At 44.4% G+C, this 22,663-nt stretch overlaps 1 protein-coding gene across 4 annotated transcripts in view; it reads right to left on the reverse strand.

Moving 5' to 3' along the window:
- RAPGEF5 (Rap guanine nucleotide exchange factor 5) overlaps positions 1 to 22,663 on the reverse strand; it is a 348,364-nt gene that overhangs the window by 258,126 nt on the left and 67,575 nt on the right. For 2 of the 4 annotated variants that reach the window (XM_070615908.1, XM_070615911.1), the window contains exon 3: positions 1,047 to 1,236. The exons of the other annotated variants lie outside the window; for them this stretch is intronic. The gene's annotated coding sequence lies outside the window, so the exon portion shown is untranslated. The remainder of the gene's footprint in view (positions 1 to 1,046; positions 1,237 to 22,663) is intronic. 4 annotated transcript variants of the gene reach the window in all.

Raw genomic sequence — 22,663 nt, forward strand, 5'->3', positions numbered from 1 at the left:
GACATTTTGGTGTATGACTTTCCACTCCTTCCCCTGGTGTCTCTGGACCTCCCCTAGGATCCCACAACTGAGAGGTCCAGAGCCCGACTCTGGGACTGCAGTCAGCATCCAGTCTGATTATTGCCTGGGTCTTACTTTCCATATCACCCTACTTTCTCTTTCTGGGTGCACCCCCCTCTCATTTTAGGGTCTCCCACTTTTTGCTTTCTCTCCTTTTCCTATCTGTTAAAACCTGCTCTTGGGAAAAGTTCAAACGCACACACTGTAAAGTGTAAATGAGGGGTCGGCCCCGTGGCTGAGTGGTTAAGTTCACGCACTCCGCTTCAGTGGCCCAAAGTTTCGCCGGTTCTGATCCTGGGCGCGGACATGGCACCACTCATCAGGCCACGCTGAGGCAGCATCCCACGCACCACAACTAGAAGGACCCACAACTAAGAATATACAACTATGTACCAGGGGGCTTTGAAAAGGAAAAATAAAATCTTTAAAAAAAATATATATATATAAATGATGGATCAGAATTTGTGAGCTACCCATTCCAGCAGTCTTTGCCTTCAATTGGAGGTGACAGCCTTAAATGAAAGAACTGCATCCCAATTCCAAGCTATGAAGCCCTAATGAAACGCTTCCTTATATTATCTCTGGAGGTGTATTCAGGTTTGGCATCCATCAGGATCTGCCTTATTCTTTTATTATTTATTAATTTATAATGAATACTTATATATTTATTATTTTCTTTAATATTAAGGACTCTCCTATGTTCTTTTTCTTAAGAAATTCTGGTAGATTCAAAATTATGAATACAAAATTAGATGTAAAAGAATATTTATTTAGAAGAAAGCCATGCTAGTGAGAAGCTCTGACGTTCAATGTTCAGGAGCTTGATGGTAAACTCACTTCTGATTTGTTCATTGATCCTCACCCTCCGATGAAATTGGCAAGGTACGTGCCATTAGCTCCGCTTCTCTGATAAGGAAACTGCCACCCAGAGAAGTCACATGGTCAACAAGTGGAACCAGGTAGTGAGAGACACTGGAGGTACCCACCTTAATAAACTGGAGGCAAGAAAAGTTAAATGATGTGTTGTAAAAAAGACGTATTTGTAGACAAGATCTCTCAGGTCCAAGCCTGCGGTTCCTTCCAGTACACGTGCCGTCTCATGGAACTGAGGCCGTAACTCACACCTACTGAACCTTCCTCCAGTGCTTTTTCCCCAGCCCCAAGGTGGATTGACCCCTAAAAAAACCAAAAGAGGTACTATTGTTGCAGATTTGGGTTTTTCATATATATAAACATGGTGAAAAACAACACTAGGAGTATCACCTTAATTTATAAGGAGTCCGGAGAGAAATATGGATGTGTCGTGTTTCACGTGATAGGAGTGCCCAGAAAATTTCCATGCCAAATTTGTACGAAGTAAATTACATGGTAAACAGAGAACTCGCTATTTAAAGGAACTCTATAATAAAACTTTCTGTTAAAAATGAAAAGAATTCTTGTCAATCACAGAATAACATCCTAATTCCTCTTTTGACAGTTTGAGTGTTCATACCCAGGGCTTTCTTAAGGTAGAGCACAACTGCACGCACTAGGAAAAATGCTGGAATTTGGACAGGCCTGGGAGGTGGACAGAAATAAAACCTGAGTCGTGGTTTGGTTTCACTTAATAAGAACAAGCTTCAACACTGTGAAAATACCTGTCAATCTTGCTAGTTTTGTTTTCAGCTCATCCATGTAAATGATGTTGTCAACAGGGCTTCCTGTCCGATCCGTAAAAGACAGCTATTCTGCCTAGTCTCTCAGAGACTCTGCTGGATTGACTACAGTAACGGCCTGATTGTCCGCACCTCCCTGCGTCTGCGGCCTTTGCAGTTCGACTTTGTGCTCCTCTAACTAAGAGGCGGAGTCTGTTTGCCCACCTCTTGAACATGGGCTGGTCTTGTGACCTGCTTAGGCCAATAGAATGCAGTGGAAGTGACAGTGTGCCAGTTCTGAGCCTAGGTCTCAGGAGACCTCTCATGCTTTCATTCACAACCTTGGCCCCCCGGGACTGCAGTGTAAACAACCCCAGGCTTGCTTGCTGGAGAATGAGAGCCATGAGATCCAGTCCCCTCTTCCCCACCCATTGCTGCCCGAGCCGACAGCCATCCAACTGCCAGACCTGTGAGGCCATGCTAGGCCAGCCAGCCCCTGATCGACCTACCGGCTGACTACACACCATGAGCAAGCCTGGTCTAGGTCATTGGAGCCAGGCCTGGACCAAAAGAACCACCAAGGTGATCCACAGACTGGCTAAATAAAGAATTGTTTTTGTAAGGCATTAAGTTTTAGCGTGGTTTGTTTTTGCAACTAACTGATACAGAAAACAACTGTAATACATTCCCATGAAGAGTTAGCTACTTTAAGAGCATTTTCTGCTTAAATAGCAACTGAAATTTTAGCAGTGGTGGTTGATATTCCACCTGCTTTAATGTCTTGGCAAGACCTGTGAACTATGTAGTCTGAGTTTAAATAATTCTACACCATGAATATATTCACATCGAATCACTGATACATATGTTTGGCAAGAACATTGTTCTGGCAGTCATTAAAAAGCAGAAAAAGTAGAGTTTTCAGAACAAAGTGAACTCTTTTTGTGATGAATAGATCCGACTTCTCATTCACTCTAAAGATACAGTGATTTCTCTTCCAACATCTCATCAAATAATTAAGACTTTATATAGGCTGTAATTATTCACTAGAATAATAATGGGGGGAAAAACCCCTTTTATCCACAGAATAAATCCCCTACAGGCTGTTTGGCAGGCTGGCTGCCTATTTTTGTAAATAAAGTTTTATTGGAACACAGTCATGCTCACTCATTTACATATTGTCTATGGCTGATTTTGTTCAACAACTGAAGAATTGAGTAGTTGCAACAGAGACTCCATAGCTCACAAAATCTAAAATATTCACTATATGACCTTAAGAAAAAGTTTTATAACCCCTACAGGATTTTTAAAGTAAATCTATTAAAATATTTTTGGAGTAAATCTATTAAAATGGCCATTATTAAGATACTCCAACATTACAAGCTCCAGCTCAACAAAACCTAACCAATCATATTGCAGGGGGAAGTATAAGAAAGAGAGGAAGGGGTATATGGGCATATTTTCACAAAATAAATGTAGGAATGCAACCCTTGTTGGGTCTGTTGGATGGATTTCCCCCAACTAAACTGCAGTCAGGTTATACAATTAGGCGAGCCAGTAGCCAAAAAGGATTTACACAAAGGTAAGCTCTGGTAAGCTTTGCTCACCTGTTTTTTGTAGCCCATTCATTAATCATGGCCCTTAGGAATCACTCGATTCCTTTCCCAGACCCATAGTTATGTTTCAGGAATATTAGAACTCACAGCCAGGGAGGATAGATAGCTGGGCTTGACAGTCACCTTCCTAAGCTTTGGTTTTCTTGTTTATAAAATGACCACCGGTGGTGTCTGAGGTTTCTCCAAGGTTGGACACGTGATTCTGAGCTGGCTGGTGGTTGTGGTGCTGCTAAGGGGGCAGTGGTTGTGGCAGCTCAGGGTACAGCTCCACAAAAGCCATCCAGTTGCTGCACAGGCTGTCTTGGGTCCTGCAGACCTGCTGACCCCAGCTCAGCTCTTCGAGGGGGCCCTGAGCCTCAAGCTCTAGCAACCTCGCACTGCTTGAAGGAACAAGGTACCTGCTGGTGCCTCAGTCAGTGAGGCCACAGGTGTGTAGATTGCAAAATGGTGGTGCCACCAGCTTGTCCCAAAAAAGCAACAGGAAGTATATCTATCTGGCAGGAAGGGATTGTGTACCCCCAAGTGTTAGCAGCGTAACTCTGGATGGCAGAAATGCCGGTGCTTTTAATTTTCTTGTTCTTACTAATGTGCATTTTCTACAATGATGCACATGGTGTAAAAAGAAAAAGAAACAATAAAAGGTGTTTTTCAAAGGACCTCTGTGCCATCGCTAAGGCAACAGGGATGATGGGGGCAGACTTTCCAGCTACACAATATCTGTTCTGAACCATGACCACTTCTCTTCCCCCTCAAATTCAGCCTTGATGCTTGTGACGCTGCACATAAAGGGTGATCTGTCTTGGGCCCCTCTCCGTCACCCCAGGCCTAGCCCTCTCCCTGTGCTTGGGAATATTTTGATTCTGCTGGGACATGGACTCCAAACCTGCCCGGCTATTAGAAACACCTGAGGAAATTTAAGGTAAAATATTATTGCCAGGGCCCAGACTGGGTTAGCAGCTCAGGACCAGGGCTTGAGTAATTGCCTTTTTAAGTTCCTCAGGTGGTTTCAGTGGTCAGCTCAGTTTGCGGCCCAGATCCCCGTGGAACCACAGCCAGAGTGGGGTCTGACCTTGCTGGGAAGGTAACCCCAGTCTCATGAGGGGCCTTATGGAAGTCACCAAGAGAAACTTGGTAAAGGGATTGATTGATGGGCTACCTCTTGTCCATCACTTTTTTTCCCTTTAAACCTTTTTTTCCCCCTTTATTTTCTTTATTGATTAAGAGCCTGAACTCTGTAACCATTCTGCCTGCCTCCAAAACTTAATTCTGCCACTTCCTAGTCGTGTGACTTTGGACAAGTGTCTTAACCTCTCTGTGCCTCAAGCTCTCTTACCTGTAAAATAAGGATAATGGTAGTATCTACTTCAGAGAGTTGTTGGGAGGATTAAATAAGTTAACATATAAAGTGCTTACAGGAGTGCCTGGCATGAGGCAAAGCTCACCACTGCTGCCTATTTTTATTATTGTTTGACATTATCTATCTATCATCTATCTATCTATCTATCAATCTATCTGTATTTTTGGTTCAGCATGCCTCCCTAGGCAGTCTTGCCTTGGCCTCCTTCCCAGAGATACAGGACAGATGTGGGGCCTCTGGGTCCTGACAATGGGTCTACTGCTGGGGACCAGGGACAAAGAAGCTCCATGTCAAGACAAATAGAAATAAGGGCTACCCACCCCAGAGCAAGCTCTTCTTTCCCAACAGTATGACTGGCCATTTGGAAGATGTCCAACATTTTAAGATGTAATTATCAAAACAACAGACCCCAAGCAATTGGACAAGCTGAGAAGTTCCATCACTTGCCAAGTTGCATGTTACAACTGTGGAGTTTTCAGTTTAGTGAATTCCTTACTCCTGTTCACGCTGTGGGTTAATAAACGACCACAGCCATGGCTGATCACAGAGAGAGGGGAAAACAGCTTTCCACCAAGCTGTCAACTCTTACCTGGAGCAATTTGGGATGGCACAGCTCCAGAAACTGCAAAAAGCTGCCATTAACAGTGTCAATGTCGTCTGTTACACGCCCAGGAGCTGTGCTACTCGGTGGCTGCTTTTTTGAAGCTACATCTATTAGGAGCCCACAGTGGATCAGTTATTTTTAGGCACCAAGAATGATCCTTTCTATTCCCAGGATGGCATTGGATACTTCACCTGATGATTTAGTGAGCACACTTCATAAAAATAGCACCATTATCTATATTTACAACCCAGAAATTTCTAGTGTCACCTCATGTTTGGTAGCTTTGTTTGGGATTTACTAGATGCCCTCAAGGATAAATAAATGATGACTGGTACGGAGAATACCCCTCTAGGAGCTTACAGTTAGCCATCGACGGGGCAGAAAGAGCACAAGAACTCAAGTGAGACCATCTGAGCATGAGGCCCAGCTCCAAATTTTGATCTCTGTAGGCAAATTTCTTAATCTCTCTGAGGTTGCTTCTCGAACCAGGAATAATAGCCACCTCATAGAGTGTGGCAAAGAAATTAATGCTTACAAGCATTCCATTTGCTCCCCTATGTTCCCCCACCACCTTGCAGCTAGGCAGCGTCACGTAACTAGGCCTAGCCAATGAAGGATGAGTGAAATGACATGTCACTTCCGGCTGAAGCAGTGAAAAACTCATGCGTAACTTTCCCATCTCTCTCTTCCCTGGTACAAGGGATTGAGAAGGCATTTTCTTCAGATGGTGAGTTTTACAAGATGGTGAAACTGCTTTCAGCCTGAGTCCCTGAGTGACTTTGTGGAATACAGCCCAGTTGGGACCCAGCACTGATAGTTTTAAAAGCTCCTCAGGGGCCAGCCCCGTGGCATAGCAGTTGGGATTGCGTGCTCCACTTCAGCAGCCCAGGGTTCATGGGTTCAGATCCCAGGTGTGGACCTAGACATCGCTCATCAAGCCATGTTGTGGCAGTGTCTTACATTCAAAATAGAGGAATACTGGCATGGATGTTAGCTCAGTGACAATCTTCCTCAAGCAAAGAGAGGAAGATTGGCAACAGATGTTAGCTCAGGGTCAATCTTCCTCACCAAAAAAAAAAAGCTCCTCAGGTGTGTGTGATATGTGCCGCCAGGGTTCAAAATCTTCCACACTTGGCAGCTAATTGCTGCTTGTCTGCTTGATACTATCAAGTTTTCCCAAACTTAGTAAGTAACAATAACAAGAAGTGGCATTTTCTGTGAGCTGATATCTTTTCTCAACTCCAGGAGGGTAGCATTCAAACCACAAAGGAAAAAAATAAGCTTGTGTTATGCTGACTTGACAGTCTGGCCGACAGTTGTATTTTTCACTCAAGCAGGTGTACAAGGCTGCTGATCTGCTGCAGCATTTAATAGATCTGTAGGGGAGGGAGCCTGAAAAGAACAAAGTTCAGAGTTTTGTTACCCAAGACATACAGAACTGCAGTTGCCTCCTGGTCTTGTTAGCCAGTTTGGGTTGCAAGAAACAGAAGCCCGCTTGTGCCGGCCCAAGGAAAGAGGATTGGAAGATGCAAGAAGCAAGTTCATGGCTATTGGAGGGCCAGAAGCGGAGTCCCTCATGACCACAGGAAGATACCCTTGGGCAGTCAGGATCTATGACTTCCTCCCACTCCAAGATGCCACAAGGCCTCCCTTATCTCAGCTCCTTTGATTGAATCTTCATTGTCTCTCTCAACTGGCCCCACCTGCTTCCTCTGCCTGCTTGCTTCCTCCAGCACCCCCATGGGTCCTGACTGCATTGAGACTCCCTGGCTTGAATTCCACCACAAATTGGAGGCTGTGGATTACTTCGTTCAGATTTGCTCACTCCAGTCTGATCATCCCTACTTGTTTATTGGCACTGGAACACCCAAATCACAGATCTTTGGCCACCCCATAAACTGAGTGGCCTCAGGTCAGGAATTCACTCCTGGTCTCATCAGCTGTGGATGAAGAAGCAAGGCCATAACGTAGAACCAAGTTTTAAATTGCCAGTTCCAGCTGGGACACTAAGATTTTATGTATACTGGATGTCAACCTTGAGTTGAGAGATGGACAACCATACAGTTATGTCAAACAGGTGGTTGAGAACCAGCTCAGTGACTCTCAGACTCTCACTGAGGAGGACAAAGAGTTAAGAGAGGTTTTTTAAAGATCATTTCTTGGAAGAGCCAACCGCCATGCACACTCCCTACCCCCCGCTTTAGGGAACATATGTTTCCTGCAGGGGTCCAGAAGACAGGTGCCTGATCACACCTGAACAAGCTGACGTGGCCTGTGGCAGCAGAGTGAGTGACTGCATCTAGGAAGTAACTTTCTATCAGCAGGTCAAAGGTATTTGAGTTCTGGGGATCAGATTTAGTAGGAACTGTAGTAGTGACAATTGAAATGGCAAACAATAAGATATATTGGAGTATATGAGGAAGCCATTTGGTATAAACCTAATTCGGCCTGACTTTTTTTTCCAAAAGGGCCTGACTGTGGCCATTGAGCATGCATTGTATACCTGCTTAGACATTTCCTATGACAAGAACAAAGGCCCTTGAGATAAAGGTGCAACTTCCCTCCCCCTCCCAACGTTGCCATTTCCTTAAAGATTAAGCATCTTTCCTTAGGCTAGGAGCTGATTGCAGTGCTCACCTGTGACCACCCAGCTTGAGGCAACAGACCTGCCACCCTGCTGTGTTCACCGAGACAGCAGACCTATCTGCTGTTTCCATCAATCGCTGTGCCGACAGAGCAGCCTCGTGACAATTGTAAAAGGGACATTTCAATCATATGTGAAACATCCTCTTTGAGGGTATATAACCACCCTGTATACCCCCACTTCTTTGGAGTGCTCTGTTCCTTTGTGGAAAGACTCTCCTGCGTTATAATCCTCACATTTTAGCTCAGAATAAACTCACCCAAATTTTCATTTATAGATTGGTTATGGATTATTTTCATCAACAGTAGGAATGTCAGCCTGAGGATCCTTCCCAGGAAGGGAGGGGAGTCCAGAGTAAGAGGTTAAGGGTATAATATCAGGAGCAGAAGATGAAGGGGCATCAGGAAAGGCCAGGCAGAGGAGGGATGCTGCCTGAGTCAGGGAAGCTGTGTTTGGAAGGGCCCAGTGGGCGTCTCAGGAGAACCCAGGAAAGTATCTGCAAGAGAAAGGCCTAGAGACTATGCCACCATCTTATGACAATACCAGTTCAGTATGGTCTGGTCTATTTACAGGTTGCCTGTAGCACTGTGTAAATAGAGGTGGGCAATTTGCCTATCCCCCAACCTTCCTGCTGCTTCAACCCTGAAGGTCCAGAAAATGTGGTCCAGAGGTCTGGCTAGCCTGAGGAGGAGTAGGAATAAAGACACAGAAGAAAAAAGCCACCAACTTTTGCTCCTTCCTGGACCATTGGGGAAATAGAAGAAATTCACGTCTAAATTGTGACTTAAAATGACTGGAAGATTTTTGTTATCTGAGAGTGATCAGAAAAGTTGTGGTACTGCCCTGAGTTTTCATCCAGGAAGAGGGGAAAAATAACCCCACTGAACAAGTTTAAAGGGCAGTGGAAAGCAAAAATAAAGTTGTCTTTACATCTATCCCACGAGTCCTTCTGGTTCAACTTATGAATTACATACAGATGGAGTTGGGAGTGGGGGGCAAGAGGTTGTAGACAAGACACGTTGAGTAAGAGGGAGAAGTTGCCAGGAAGTTAGGGGATGTCTAGGTATTCCTCCATTTAAAATCAGCTCCCAGATCCTTGTAGAAAGGATCCAGTCTCTCCCAGAAGCAGGGCCTCCTTGGACAGATGCTTCTGAATGTTTGGGATTCTGTTCTATATCCATTCACTCAGCAGCATGTTGGGTTCACCAACAGGTCCTGCAGCACCCAGTCAGTGAACTGACTGGCCTAAAGTTGTTCAGTAGAAATGATTGTGTGATGACCTTCCTGGGATTTCCTGTGGCCAAGATGACCAGAAACACTCATCTAAGGCCCACTCATAAATGAGTCTTGGAATTCCACACTTCTTTCCTGTTTCTGGCCAATAGTTTCCAAGTGCAGTCAGTTGAGCTGAAAAGCCCTGTGCAACATCCCAACAATTCAACTGCTGGGCAGAGCTCCTGCCGCACAGGGCGTGCTTCCACATATCTCATGGGATTATAAGAGAATGGAGCCAGTGAGTGGCCCCATCACATTTCATTTCCAAGTTTACTAATTAAACAAGAACAACAAAATTATCTTCCGCTAGAGTCCAGGTAATAGGGTCGGTACTGCAGAGAAGACAGAGATAAGACAGTCTCTCCCCATAATGTAGTTAACTTAGAAAAAGGAGAGCAAGACGAGTACAGAAATAATCATAATGTGTCTCAAGAGAGGGATAAACAATGTCTCTCAGAGTTTAAGAATGGAGGGAAGAATCTGTTCTGTGAGGGAGGAAAGGCAGGGGAGACAGAGGGGTTGGGAGTACAGCTTTCTGGTGAGTTGTGTTACTTGAGCTGGTCTTGAATGGGTAGCATTTCAGTAAGGAGAGAGGAAAAGCAAAACTATTGCAAGCCCAGGGGTCTTGCCACCTCTGCTTGGTCTACTGTGGGAGATTTTCCTCCATGATAAGATAGGTGAAATACAAAAATTTCACAAAAATGATAAATATCATTTAAAAATTTCATCTCCTGTACAAACTTATAGGTTGCCTGCTGTGCTCTGTAAATGGAAATGGGCAAGGACAAGGAGTGTGTCTTAGTCAGCTCAGGCTGCTATAACAAAATACCATAGATTGGGTGGCTTAAACAACAGACATTCATTTCTCACAGTTCTTGGCTAGGAAGTCCAAGATCAATGTGCTGGCCAATTTGGTTCCTAGTGAGAGCGCACTTCATAGCTTGCAGGCAGCCACCTTTTTGCTGCATCCTTACAAGGTGTGGGAGGGAGGGCTGAGGGAGAGCACGGGAGAGAGCTCTGGTCTTTCTTCCACTTCTTATAAGGACACTCATCTTATCAGGGGGCCCCACCTTCAAGAACTCAACTAAACTTAATTATCTTCCAAAGGACCCACCTCCAAACATCACAGTGGGAGTCAGGGCTTCAACATACGGATTTGCAGGGGGACACACAACATATAATCACTAACAGATTGTTCTGGACAATTAGTAAACAGAAAAATATGGCTTGGAGTATAGGCATCTGACGGGAATCCCTGCTTTTCCCTCTGTGAGCTGCTGTTAGACGTGGATTCTTAGGCCCATGGATGGGTAGGGAGGGTCATGAATGTTTGAAATTGAAGGCAGATTTTCATACTTCGGTGAATTTTTCTGGATAGTGCGCCAGAGATGCCACCAAATTCTTAAAGAGATCCATGACCAAGAAAGGTTTAAATCACAAAGCAAAAAGGAAGAAGAAAGGACGTTAATGTATCAAATTAGTTTGGCTTGAATAAGAGTATTACAATAAAAGAGGGAAGTGTTTGGTTCTTTTTGACTTAGGAACACTGCAGAATCTTCTCTTCCAGAGCATGACCAGTATACTAAGGGAGTCCGGGCTATCTCTGGAAGATGGAACTATTTACCAAGAAGGTGGAGGCCCAGGGTAGGAAAAATAAACAAGAGGCATTTTCTGGTCTTCGGCTTTGTCCTTGCTAAACCTGTGTCTTTACTTTGTAGTGGTGGTAGGACAGGGCCGTCCCTACCCATGGACATGCACGAGCCCACTGAAAGTCCCACCATCTCCAGATCGTCTTCCCTTGGACTTGCCATGCTGATTGGATCCACCAGAAGAGATTCCACTTTGTTCTAAGGCAGGGATGACAAAAAGGTTTCAACTCCCACACGACTCTGATCTATTTCTAATGGTTGCCTGTAGTGTTATGTAAAGAAGTTTTTGAGACCAAGACCAGGCTGAGAAGGAAGTTTTTTGCCTTATCTAGTGGAGGAATTCTCTCCAAAAGGTTTCTACTAAAACAAAAGTTTTCTGGGGAAAGTAGCTCATGATTCCCTGAGCCCACAGGAATAAGGATTGATTGGTTAGAATGTCAAGCTCTCACACAACTACTGGGAGAAGAGCCTGGTGCTTCGGTGCTTTGCTTTGAGAGAAGGCCTGAGTAAGGCCCTGAGGGCAGACGGAGGTAGAGGGGGGAGGCAGGATGCACCTGGAATGCTCCGAGAGGAGGAGACCATGACATACAACCAAGAAAAATGTTAGGATCTGAGGATCTGAGCAGTAGGGACTTTCTGACTGTCGTGTGAGAAACATAAACAGACGCAGGACCGGTAGCCTCTCTATGGCAGCTCTTCACTGGGGGAAAACTCACCAATGAATCACTCCTGCGGCAAACAGCCCCGAGAGCTCAGCAAGAGTGCTCACACGCCCTTCATACAGGCAGCAGGTCTCAGAGGGCACGCTCTGTAATTTCCACACATCAGAATCCCACGTGAAGATTTTAAAAGATCCTGATGCCCGCCTCCTCCCATGCAACTCAACTCGGGGATTCTTCACTTCAGCTGCACAGTGGAAGCACCTGACAAGCTTCAAAACACATTGATGCCTGGATTCTCCCCTCCCCACTGCTTCCATCTAGAGATTCTAATTTAACTGGTCTGGGGTGCAGCCTGGGCTATTTAAAAGTTCCCTGGGTAATTCTAATGTGCAGCCCAGGCTGAGAACTGCTGCCTAAGAAAAACTTGGGAACCAGAGATTCTGATCCAGGAGGTCTGGGGTGAGGGCCAGGAATCTATATTAAAACAACCTTCCCCAAACAGGTGGTACCTAGGTCCTCTTGAAGACACAATGTGCTTGGCTGTCTCTATATGGCACAAAAATAACAGTATGAATTTAATTGTGTCAATTCAGGAGAAGCAGATCAATCTGATTATGAAGCATTGTGTAGACATAACACCTGGTTGATTGATTGAATTTCCCCTTTTCAAGCAATTATCTGGATAGCGTATTGAAAGGGCTGTCACACTATTAGTCCAGGCATTTTGATTGCGCTGACGGGTCCCTCCCATCAGTGCCCATAATGTCTTCATCTCTATCCCCTGTCCCCATCAAATGCCCGGCACACAGAGGACAATCAAATAGCAAGCAGAGTGAAACCAGTAGCGACCTGGGGATCTTTTTAAAAATACCAGACCCCACCCTGACTAAAGGAATAGAAATATTTGGTATGGGGCTCAGGCATTAGACTCACCAGCTGTTTGGATGAATGGACCAGCTTTTTGGCCAAAATGACCAAACTGGTGTGTGTTTCTGTAAACCCGGCCTCAATCTTTCTCTGACATCACTCTCTTCCTCTTCAAGTCAGAGAGGGGACGCCTCCATTAGCCTAGCAGACGGGACAATTCATAAGCCTTTCTCCCTTCATCTTCCCTGTCTACAGTAGTCTCCTAAATGGACTTGTCACATCCGGGGAGCTTTAGCACTTGGGAATTTGCAGCTCTGAAAAGTCCTTCCGCTTCCTACCAGTGGGCTCCTCAGGGGAAGATGCAGTCTCAAGTTAGCACTCCAGGGCTGGCTGAATAATGCGCTGGAAAAATGGAGCCTGATGGATCTTCTAGAACGGCAGCAGCCAATAACTCCCAGCACCTCTGCAGCGAATTTGGCCGCTGGGCGTGAGCCAGCAGGAGAATGCCGTCAGTCCTGGTCCAGGGGCCACAGTGGCCCTTCTTGATGGTCCCTGCTGGAGGCTCGTGGTCACACACTCGGGCTTCCCTCCGCGGTCCTGTGGACCTTTATGTTGGGGCTCGCTCAGATGTTCCTCTGGCGTCTACTCACACTGACCTCACTGAGAAAGCAGTATCTTATCCCACAACCTTTAGTCCACTTGAAGCTTTTTAAACACAATGCTGGTCTCTAAATGCTTGAAGATTTTGTTTCATGCAAGGTTAAGTACGTTGCTTTGTTGGTTTTCCATACATCCTTCACAAAGAAATTGGTAGTTTATATTTAGGACGAGTCTTTCCCATTCTGAAAGGAAGCACTCCCTACACGGTGGGAGCAGCCTGCCCGACAGCTCCTGGCTGACTCCGTCCCCTCCGCCAGGCCCGACACCTGAACCGTAGACCCTGGTGTTAACATGGAGAAGCTCCTCTGTGCCTTTAGTAAAGAGCTGCAGCCCCAAGTTCCCCCACATCAGTGCTGGCCAGTCTCGACCCTCCCCACATTCCAGCACTTCAAAGGGTAATGCTGGACCCAGCAGGGGGCCTCTAGGACCCTGCTCCAGGACAAGTGGGCATTGATTCAGATTGCTCTGTGCCCATGCTGGACGGGGCAATGTTATGACTACCCTCTCTGTCCACTTCATCCCTCCACCCTGACCTGGAGCCATCGTGCCACTACCTCAGGACAGCTCAACACTATCCTGTGCTCTGGGACAATCCCATCCTCTAGAGGCAGGGCTGTCTGAGGTTTTTGTCCAACCCTCTTGAACGCAGCATCAGCTCATGCTTGCTTGCAGCCTGGCTCTGGGTCTTACGGTCCAGCTCTAGTAACTAACTTCTGGTCTTCTTTCTGAGGCCGACTTCCTACACCGAGTTCCTGCCTAGCCAGCTCCCAGAGCTGGAGTATGCCCAGTGGATGTGCTGCCTGTGGGCTTGGCTGAGTTCAGGCATTTCAGGGCCAGCAGTACACCTGGAGGGGAAGGGAGATTTTCCAGAATGGGATGAAAAGGAATATGAGTCTCGGTAAGGAAGAGGGTGGCGTAGGGAGGTGGAAGGAATGAGGGGCCTGGGAGCAGGTTGGGACGCCCGTGCAGTGGGGCTCTGAGCACGAGCCCAGAATGGAGGCTGGGGACAGAGAGAAGATGCTGCTTGTGGGTTGGGCCAGCTCAGTGGGAGACACATGGGCTTGGAGGAGTAAAGGGAATCCAGTCCCAGTTACTGAATCCTCACCTTCGTCTCTTGTGCCTAACTTCTGCCTGGTGAGCTGCTTGGCCCTGGACCCTGCTAAAGCTTGGGTTCATCTCCGTCCTGTCAGTCAGCCCTGCCCCAGGCCTGGGGTCCACCTCAGGAACCCTCCCTAATGTCTGCTCCGTGTTCTCTGAGACAGACTTCCCAGATACAGCTGCCTGCCAAGTACCTCCACCTACTACTCAGATAAGGTGACTTTGGAGCAGAGACCTGAAGGAAGGAGCGGGTAAGCCATGTGAATGTGTGGGAAAGGGCATTCCAAGCAAAGCAAACAGCAAGTGCAATGGTCCTGGGGCAAGCATGCACTTCACATGTTTGAGGAATGAGTGGAATAGAATGATCTGGGGAATTGGGTATGAAATGGGACAGGAGAGGTTGCAGAGGTGGTACTATATAGGGCCTGAAAGATCAGGTAGGGAATCTGGATTTTACTCTGAGTGAAATGAACAAGATACTGTTCTCAAAAACTCATAAAACTTGCAGCCCGAAACAGCTAAAGTAACAAGGAGTGAGCAAAGATGAGCTGAAGTCAGAAGAAATAGGATATGGTCCTGGATCTAGCTCCATATTTGTGACAAAGCATGATGCCGAGTTCTATTTCCCCTACACCGACTGCTGGGTCCCTATCCCCAGAAGCAGCCTCATTGCAGAGAGAGTACCCTGTTCCTTCCCCCCTCTGTCTACCTCGCCCGTATGCGGTTGGGCCTTTCTTGCCCTACATCACCAAGTATAAAAAGTGTTCATGTCCCCCTTCTCCTCAGCCCAGAGAGAAAGAAAGGAGAGAATCAACAACATCCCTGGCTAGTAAAGGCTCTTAGCTTATGTACTTAGGGAGGGGATTGGGGGTGGTTACCGAGAAAAGGCAGATGCTGCTGCTTTTAGATGGAAAGGAACAGAGGGACTGGCCCTAAAGGACCATCTTCCTACCTTCCCTCCATCCCTCATCTCTCATACTCCCCACCACTGTGCGCTCCATGTGTTGAAGGCTTAGTTCCTGTTCTGTGGTCAAGCTCAGTGGCTCTGACTTCATTCAGTGACAGAGAACCCTGACCTGATTCCATAAAATATGCACTGGCCATATCTACACATCCTTACCCACCTACTTACACTCTGCTCCATACTCCTTGGTGACTTGAGACTACATCTGGCCTATAAGCAGGTGACACAGCTATGGCCAGGATTACAGGAGGTCATTATTTTCTAATTATAACTAATGCAGCCCGAAGAATGATCTTCTGAGTAGCAAACCTCTGTGCAACATATCCATAATCACTAGAGTTAAAAAGCAACTTGGAAAATGATAGATACAGATATAATCTATTTATGTCTATTTATATCTATCTATCTATCCACCTATCAAGGTCCCCAACAGAAAAATGGATAAAGGACACAAAAGCAAAGTAACCAAGAAATATAAATGATTGAAACCCTCAACCTTTCTAGGACTCAAAGAAGTGTATATTAAAACATTGAGAGTAGCTGGTGAACATGGGCAGTAGCCACTGTTATTTAGAAAAGGGGAAACAGACTCTCTCAAGCATTATTGACGGTAATGTAAATCGGTATGAACTTTTTGGAGGGGAATCAAGCAATAGGTAGGAAAATGTAAGCAGATATACCCTTAACACAGCAATTTTACTTCCAAGAATTTATTCTTAAGAAATAAGTGGACAACTTAGTAAGGACCTATGTATAGGGATTTCCAGGGAAAACAACCTAAGCCTCCACAGTAGAAAATTGGTTAAATAAATTATGCTATATGCATTCCATGAAATAGTCTTTAGCTCCCAAAAATGACGTAAAGCAGTATTTATTGACATGGAAAGGAGTCCATAATATACTAAGTATGAAAGCTATATCGCAAAAGCGTGCCGTGTATGATATAATTTTTTTGGAGACTCTGTGTTATGTATAAAAGTCTTGAAAATAGATATGCCAAAAATAAATCGCTTTTGGTTACTTCTGGATTATAGGATTTTGTTTGATTTTTCATTGTTCATACTTTTTTATATTCTCTGAATTTTAAATAACGAACATTTGTGACTTTTTAAATCACATGAAGTTAGTAATGCTGAAATGCTCTAAAAAGTGAAATGGAATGCTCAGTCAGCAGACCCCTGTAGAAAGGAGATCTCCTTTCTCCTCTGCTCCCACCCCAAAGCCATCTTCAGATAGCGTCATGCTTCAACCATCTCAGGCAGATGAGCATCTATCCTATTTTTAAAAGCTCCCAGAGAAAAAGGCTTCAAACTTTCCCTTGACAATCCATTCCCAGGCTTATCAAATCCATCTGAAAAAGAAATTTCCCTTTATATCTAATCTGAAACACCTGTTTATGATTTAAGCCAGTGCTTTTCTCCTTCAACTTGCTGTGAAAATAGGAAATGGTGACTGCCATTTGTCCTAATCAAGAGCAATTATTTTCCAGAATTTCTAAAATTATGTATATCCTGCAAGTTAAACATGTGTGTGCTCTCACACACACACACTTTCAGGACACTCTAAACTGGCATTACCATGTAAGCAAACATTACATTCTGGGCCTTAGGCTCAATGAAGAAGCCATTTGGAAAGCCCCATGCCATCCTAGGCTGCTCTGAAGCACCAAATTTCAGCCTCAGGTAGTTTGTCTCGTCTTTAGCAATGACGCCATCGAGAGCATAACCTTGAGCAGGAATGAGAACTGGAGATGTTGTAAGAAGCTATCTCAGACTGTTCTGGTTGATAAGGAAGTATATCGCCCCCAAACCCTGAGAAAAGAGAACAGTTTGTAGATGCTGACAGCCCACGTGAATGACACATTGTGACAAAGCTTTTTCTCTCTCTGTTCTTTAATTTCTATTCTTTCCCTCTCTCCCTCCTCTTTCTGTTGTTCCTTCCCTTCATCCTCTCCTGCCCAATCCATTGTCCTCAACACCATCGCAGCTAACATTTATTGTACATTTACCATGTGTCAGATGCTGTTCAAAGAATGCTACATGTTCTCATTTAATTCTCACAACCACCCTAGGAAGTGGATTCCATTATCCGCATTTCACATTTCATCCAAGAGCTCTCTCCTCTACATGCTGGGCACCAGGTGGCCTCTAGATGCAGCTGGGCACCAGATGGCCTCTTTGGAGCCACAAGGGGTTTCCCTCACCCTAGAGGGGCCCCAGGAGGGAAGAGGGGATGTGCCCAGGAACTGAGCAGGGTAGAGTGGTGGAGAGACCTCAGGCTTTGGAGCCTGGAGCAAATGCTGTCATATCTCCACCCACAACCTTTGGACATTCATGTGCTCCAGATGACTTCCAACTGCCAGGGTCTGCATCTCTGCATCTGAGGGGTTTTGTTCCCCAAATCACAGCAGGCCACTCTACCCCTGGGAGCAGCCCTCAAACAACAACTCTCAGATGTTGGTGTATAAATATCCCAGCTCCCTCCACCCTTGAATGAGATAATTCTGGGTAGTGAATTTTGCACTTCTTCTCCTTGGGACTAAACCACAGTTGCCATCGTAGTAGCTGATATAATAACGCATCCTTTACTGGCTACTTTCCTCTCCTGGATTACTTCCCGCTGCCCAGTACACTACTTACACTTGAATCCTTGTCTCAGGGTCTCCTTCCAGGAAAACACAACTAAGGCAGAGTCTACAGCACAGCTGGTTTGAATTCCAGCTCCTGTGTTCTCTTTCCATATGACCATCGATGAGCTTTAACTCTGAAAGGGGGCTAGGTGTTGTAGGGGTTAGATATTTTTATACATGAAATTCTGGCACACAGACCTTCAAGAAATGGCCATTCTTACTGCTATTCCTTACTGAAGAGGGACTGCTGTTATGTGGTCGCTGTTCCTATGCCCAAAGAACAATGAAACATCCTTTCCCTCCTCACTAACACTTCTGGAGACTTTAGCCCCAAAGGCTTGCAGCTGACTGCTCTCCAGTCTAGGACCAGGAGAGCTAACAGCAAATTGGACCCATTGCAAGCACCTGATATCAGGCACAGTTCCTTAGATTTCCATTTTTATTTCAAAGAAGTGATCGCAAGCAATTTTCCAAGAAAGAGTTTTCTCAAATTCTTCTGCCCCCTTGCTAATTTAGAGATGCCAATTCCTTCCTTGAGTAGAGCGCTTTAATGTTATCAGAAAATTCCACCCAACTTTTATAATTGCGTTTGATTCTCGTGTCTGATCCTTATGTCGGGATAGGATGGGTTGTGCTCCACAACGAACCCCCACAATCTCAGTGGATTCACACTGCACATATATATTTCTTGCCTGCTCTCTTTTGAGTCAGCTGGCAGGTCTACCCATGTCGTCTTCTTGGCGGCATCTACACTGACCACATTGCCATCATCAGGAACATGGCTGCTCACTGTGGCAGAGGGAAAAGAGCACAGAGTGTTCTGCTCTAGCCGTTAAAAGTTGTGCTCAGAAGTAACACTCTCATTCCCTCTCACAATGCTCTGGCAGGATCTGGTCATGTGGTCAGGAAGTCTACCCTATCATGCACCTGGAAGGCAGGCAGCAGGAAATCGTTGGTGTGTAGAATAACTACCACCATATTATTCTACCCGTTGTATTACACAAAACAGGAGGATGGCGAGTTTAAACGCTTTCTTAACGTCATCCGGGGAGTCAGGGAAAAGTGGGACCTGGGCTGTGATGTTGTTCTTTCTCCCTGAGATGCCTGAGGAAGACTACCTTGGGAGGCAATGAGGATCCCATCTTTCTCCTGTCTCTCTCTCAAACTCAACAAACCTGAACCATCTTTGTACTTGTCGGACCTATTGGCAATCTCAAGGTCAAGGACTGAATGGCCAAGGAAGCTGACTTACTGGAGTATCTCAAGGATCAGGTGATAAGAGGAATTTTTTTTTTAATAAGTAGGCAGTGTAAAGTGCCCTTCCCTCTGGCCTATCTTCTCCCCAGAGCCAGGTAGAACTCTCCAGCCAGCTGGATTTTCAAGCACTCAGGCCACATCATCAATATGGGGTGTTCTCCTCTGGAATCTTGAAGCTTCTACCCAGTAGCGTCCTGGAGCCCATTAATATCAGCCTGCAAGAAGAGACTGTGTGTATCTTTTCCCAGCAACACATTCAATGACATCACAATGGTGGCTTAAAATTGGCCATGGTAGGAATACTCACACCATAGAAACTGGGAAAGCTATAAATCAGGGCTTCAAGGCTTTTTTCTCCAAGAGAGCTGGTTGTTAAACATGTACCAGCGTTCCACTGTTTCTATGCTCAATTCTTCACATACAATTGGCTTTCCTTCATGCTCTGGCATGCCTTATGGGCATATATGGATCCTTGAGGACTGGAGAGATTCTCTGAGGAGAGGGACTCTGCCTTATTCCTTTTTAAAATTCTTCCCTTCCCTGGCACATACTTATATGGCCTTTCCTATTTGCCAGGCATTGTTCTAATCACTTACAGGTATAAGCTCTCTAATCTCTGTGAGGAAGGCACTATTATTTTACAGATGGAGAAACTGAGGCTCAGAGAGAGTAGGTAACTTGTCATAGGTCACACAGCAAGTAAGAAGCACAACCAGGATGTGAACTCAGCTGTTCCAGCTCTAGCATCTGTGCTTGTAACAACTACATTCTACTCTCTCTCAGAGAACAAAACAGAAGAATAGGAAGAATTTGATTAATTAAAAAGTGATGTCAAACACCATTTTCCTGAATATCCTATACGAATTATGTCTGGAAACATAAAGTGGAGTTTTTTCACTCATTTGGTATTCAGTTACTGAACACAGGCTGTATGCCAGGCTCTGTGCTAAGTGATGACAGGAATATGAGGATGATAGTAATATGAAGTACTGTTTGTTGTACTCTTATTAAACAGGCACTGTGGTGGGTGGTGAAGGGGCTACAAAGATGATGATGATGACAGCAAGTAGAGTTACCGTTGTTTGGACGCTAAATACACGCCACACATTGTGCTGCCTGTCATTACATTTCAATTTTGCTACGCCTTGTGAGAAACATAATTTTCATTTTGTGCCCATTTTACAGGTGGGGAAACTGAGGCCCAGAGAGACTTCAGAAGCCACACAGCTCGTCAAAGAGCTCACAATCTAGGCTGCTCTGAGTATACTCTGCCTACAAAGCTGTAGAGTTAGATTCTTTGGGGTTTCTCTCCATCACCTTCAGACCACACTTGGGCAGTTCCATCTATGTTCTAACTCAATTCTGAAAGTTTACTTTTCAGCCTTGAGCAGAGTTTTGGTGTTGCCAATCCAACACTCTTTTTGAATACGGATACAGTGAGAGGAAGTCCAGTACACCAAAAGATGAAAGATTTTCCCAGCATGAATCATTAGGATTCTGAAGAAGCCTACAAGAAGCGTAGATATGCTTGATACTCATCAAGTTCAACACACGGTGCCAACGAGACCAGAAACTCAGTACGTGCTCAGTAGGGAGCTTAAAACCAAAGTAAGGACCTCTTCTTCCAATATACACCCGACTTTGTAATTAGAACCTCCTATGGGAACACTTTCAGTATGAATAAAACTTTGAACTTGGAATTATCAAAGTTAACTTTGAAATTAAATGTCACTATCAAATAGCGGGATAAACTTTTAAGCAAATATGCTAGAACTTGTACAACTATTTGAATGTTTTTATCTTTAAAGATGTTACCATAGAAGGTTGCTTTCTTGTTCAACTAATAGCGTTATCACTTAAAAATACTGAGAGCATGATTTTTAGAGCTGTTTTCTAGTTTTCTTTTTTATTTAAAGATTGACACCTGAGCTAACATCTGTTGCCAATCTTCTCTTTTTCCTCTTCTTCTTCTTCTCCCCAAAACCCCAGTACATAGTTGCATATTCTAGTTGCAGGTCCTTCTCGCTCTGCTATGTGGGATGCCGCCTCAACATGGCCTGATGAGTAGTGCTAGGTCCACACCAGGGATCCAAACTGGTGAAACCCTGGGCTGCTGAAGTGGAGTGCACAAACTTATCCACTCGGCCATGGGGCTGACCCCTGTTTTCCAGTTTAATCTAGGAAACACAGAAAAAGCAACTCAGTGCGTGTGTGTATACACGTGTGTGCATGTATGTGTGCGCATGCATGCACACGTGTGTGTGTGTGTGGGGGTTACTACGTAGTCCATATTTCTGGTTGAATTCAATCACTTGTCCTACTGAGTATGTTTGGTTCCAAATGACTTTATGCTCTCTAAAAATAAACATCACCTGCCACAGACATCGTAACCACTAAGGAGAGACAAAATAATACACCACAGGCTCCTCAGGGCAATTCGAAAGAATAGTCCTCAAAATAACTTGAGAGAGAACTTCATTAGAATACTCACCATGAATCCTTTGGATAAACATACTCATTTGTATGACTTTTTAAAGGATTTTTAATCCCACTACTTTCAAAAAGATTTGAAGCAGACATTGATCATTTAAATTGTCACATTAGTTTCTCCTAGCATTTCACATGGCCAGATTTCTGTGAGATGCTTACTTTTGTTTGAATGAGAAGGAAAAAGATGAAGTTTTATGTTGAAGGGTGTGAAAAAGAGATATTGAAAGAAAAAAGATCATTAAAAATACTTCATTTAAATACGAATTTAATATATTAATATATAAAAAGACATGGCAAACAAATGGGATAAGGGGAAATTATTTTAAATCCTTACCTTTTATGCTAGAGCAAAGCACAATAGAGACAAGTGCAGGAGTGAAGTATAAACAGACTATAATCACAATGACAAGTGTTGGAGAAACCGGAACATTGCTAATGAGAGTGTAAAATAGTGCAGACACTTTGGAAATCAGTTGGCTGTTTCTTAAAAAGCTGAACATAAATTTACCATATGACCTAGCCATTCCACTCCTAGGTTTCTACTCAGCAGAAAGAAAAATATACGTCCACATGGAGACTTGTATATGAATATTCATAGCAGATTTATTCATAATCGTCAAAAGGTAGAAACGACCCAAATGTCCATCACTAGATGAATGGATGAACAAAATGTGTATATCCATCACTGGACTATTAATCTTCCAGAAAAAGGAATGGAATAATGATATATAACATAGTTAAAACTTGAAAACATACTAAGTAAAAGCAGCCAGGCAGAAAAGACTACACAGCACACAATTCCATTTATATAAAGTGTATAGAATAGGGAAATCCACAGGGAAAGAAAGTAGATTAGCATTGGCCCAGGACATGGGTAGAATGAGGAGTGACTGCAAATGGGACTGAAGTTTCTTTCGGGTGATAGAAATGTTCCAAATTTAGATTGTAGTGAGGTTTGCACAACTCTGTAAGTTCACCAAAAGTCATTGAACTGTACACTTAAAACAAGTGAATTTAAGGTATGTAAATTATACCTCAATCACACTGCTAAAAATAAACACTATAATTAATGACTTTACCTTCTATCTATTTCTGCTTTCCAAGCTTAAATTCGATATAAAAAATAACAAAGTGATGATAGAAATGATTACATAAAAACATAGAGGTTTTATACATCAAAACACAAAATAAAAATAAAAT

The sequence above is a fragment of the Equus przewalskii genome, chromosome 4 (assembly GCF_037783145.1).
Source record: "Equus przewalskii isolate Varuska chromosome 4, EquPr2, whole genome shotgun sequence".
NCBI classification, from domain to species: domain Eukaryota; kingdom Metazoa; phylum Chordata; class Mammalia; order Perissodactyla; family Equidae; genus Equus; species Equus przewalskii.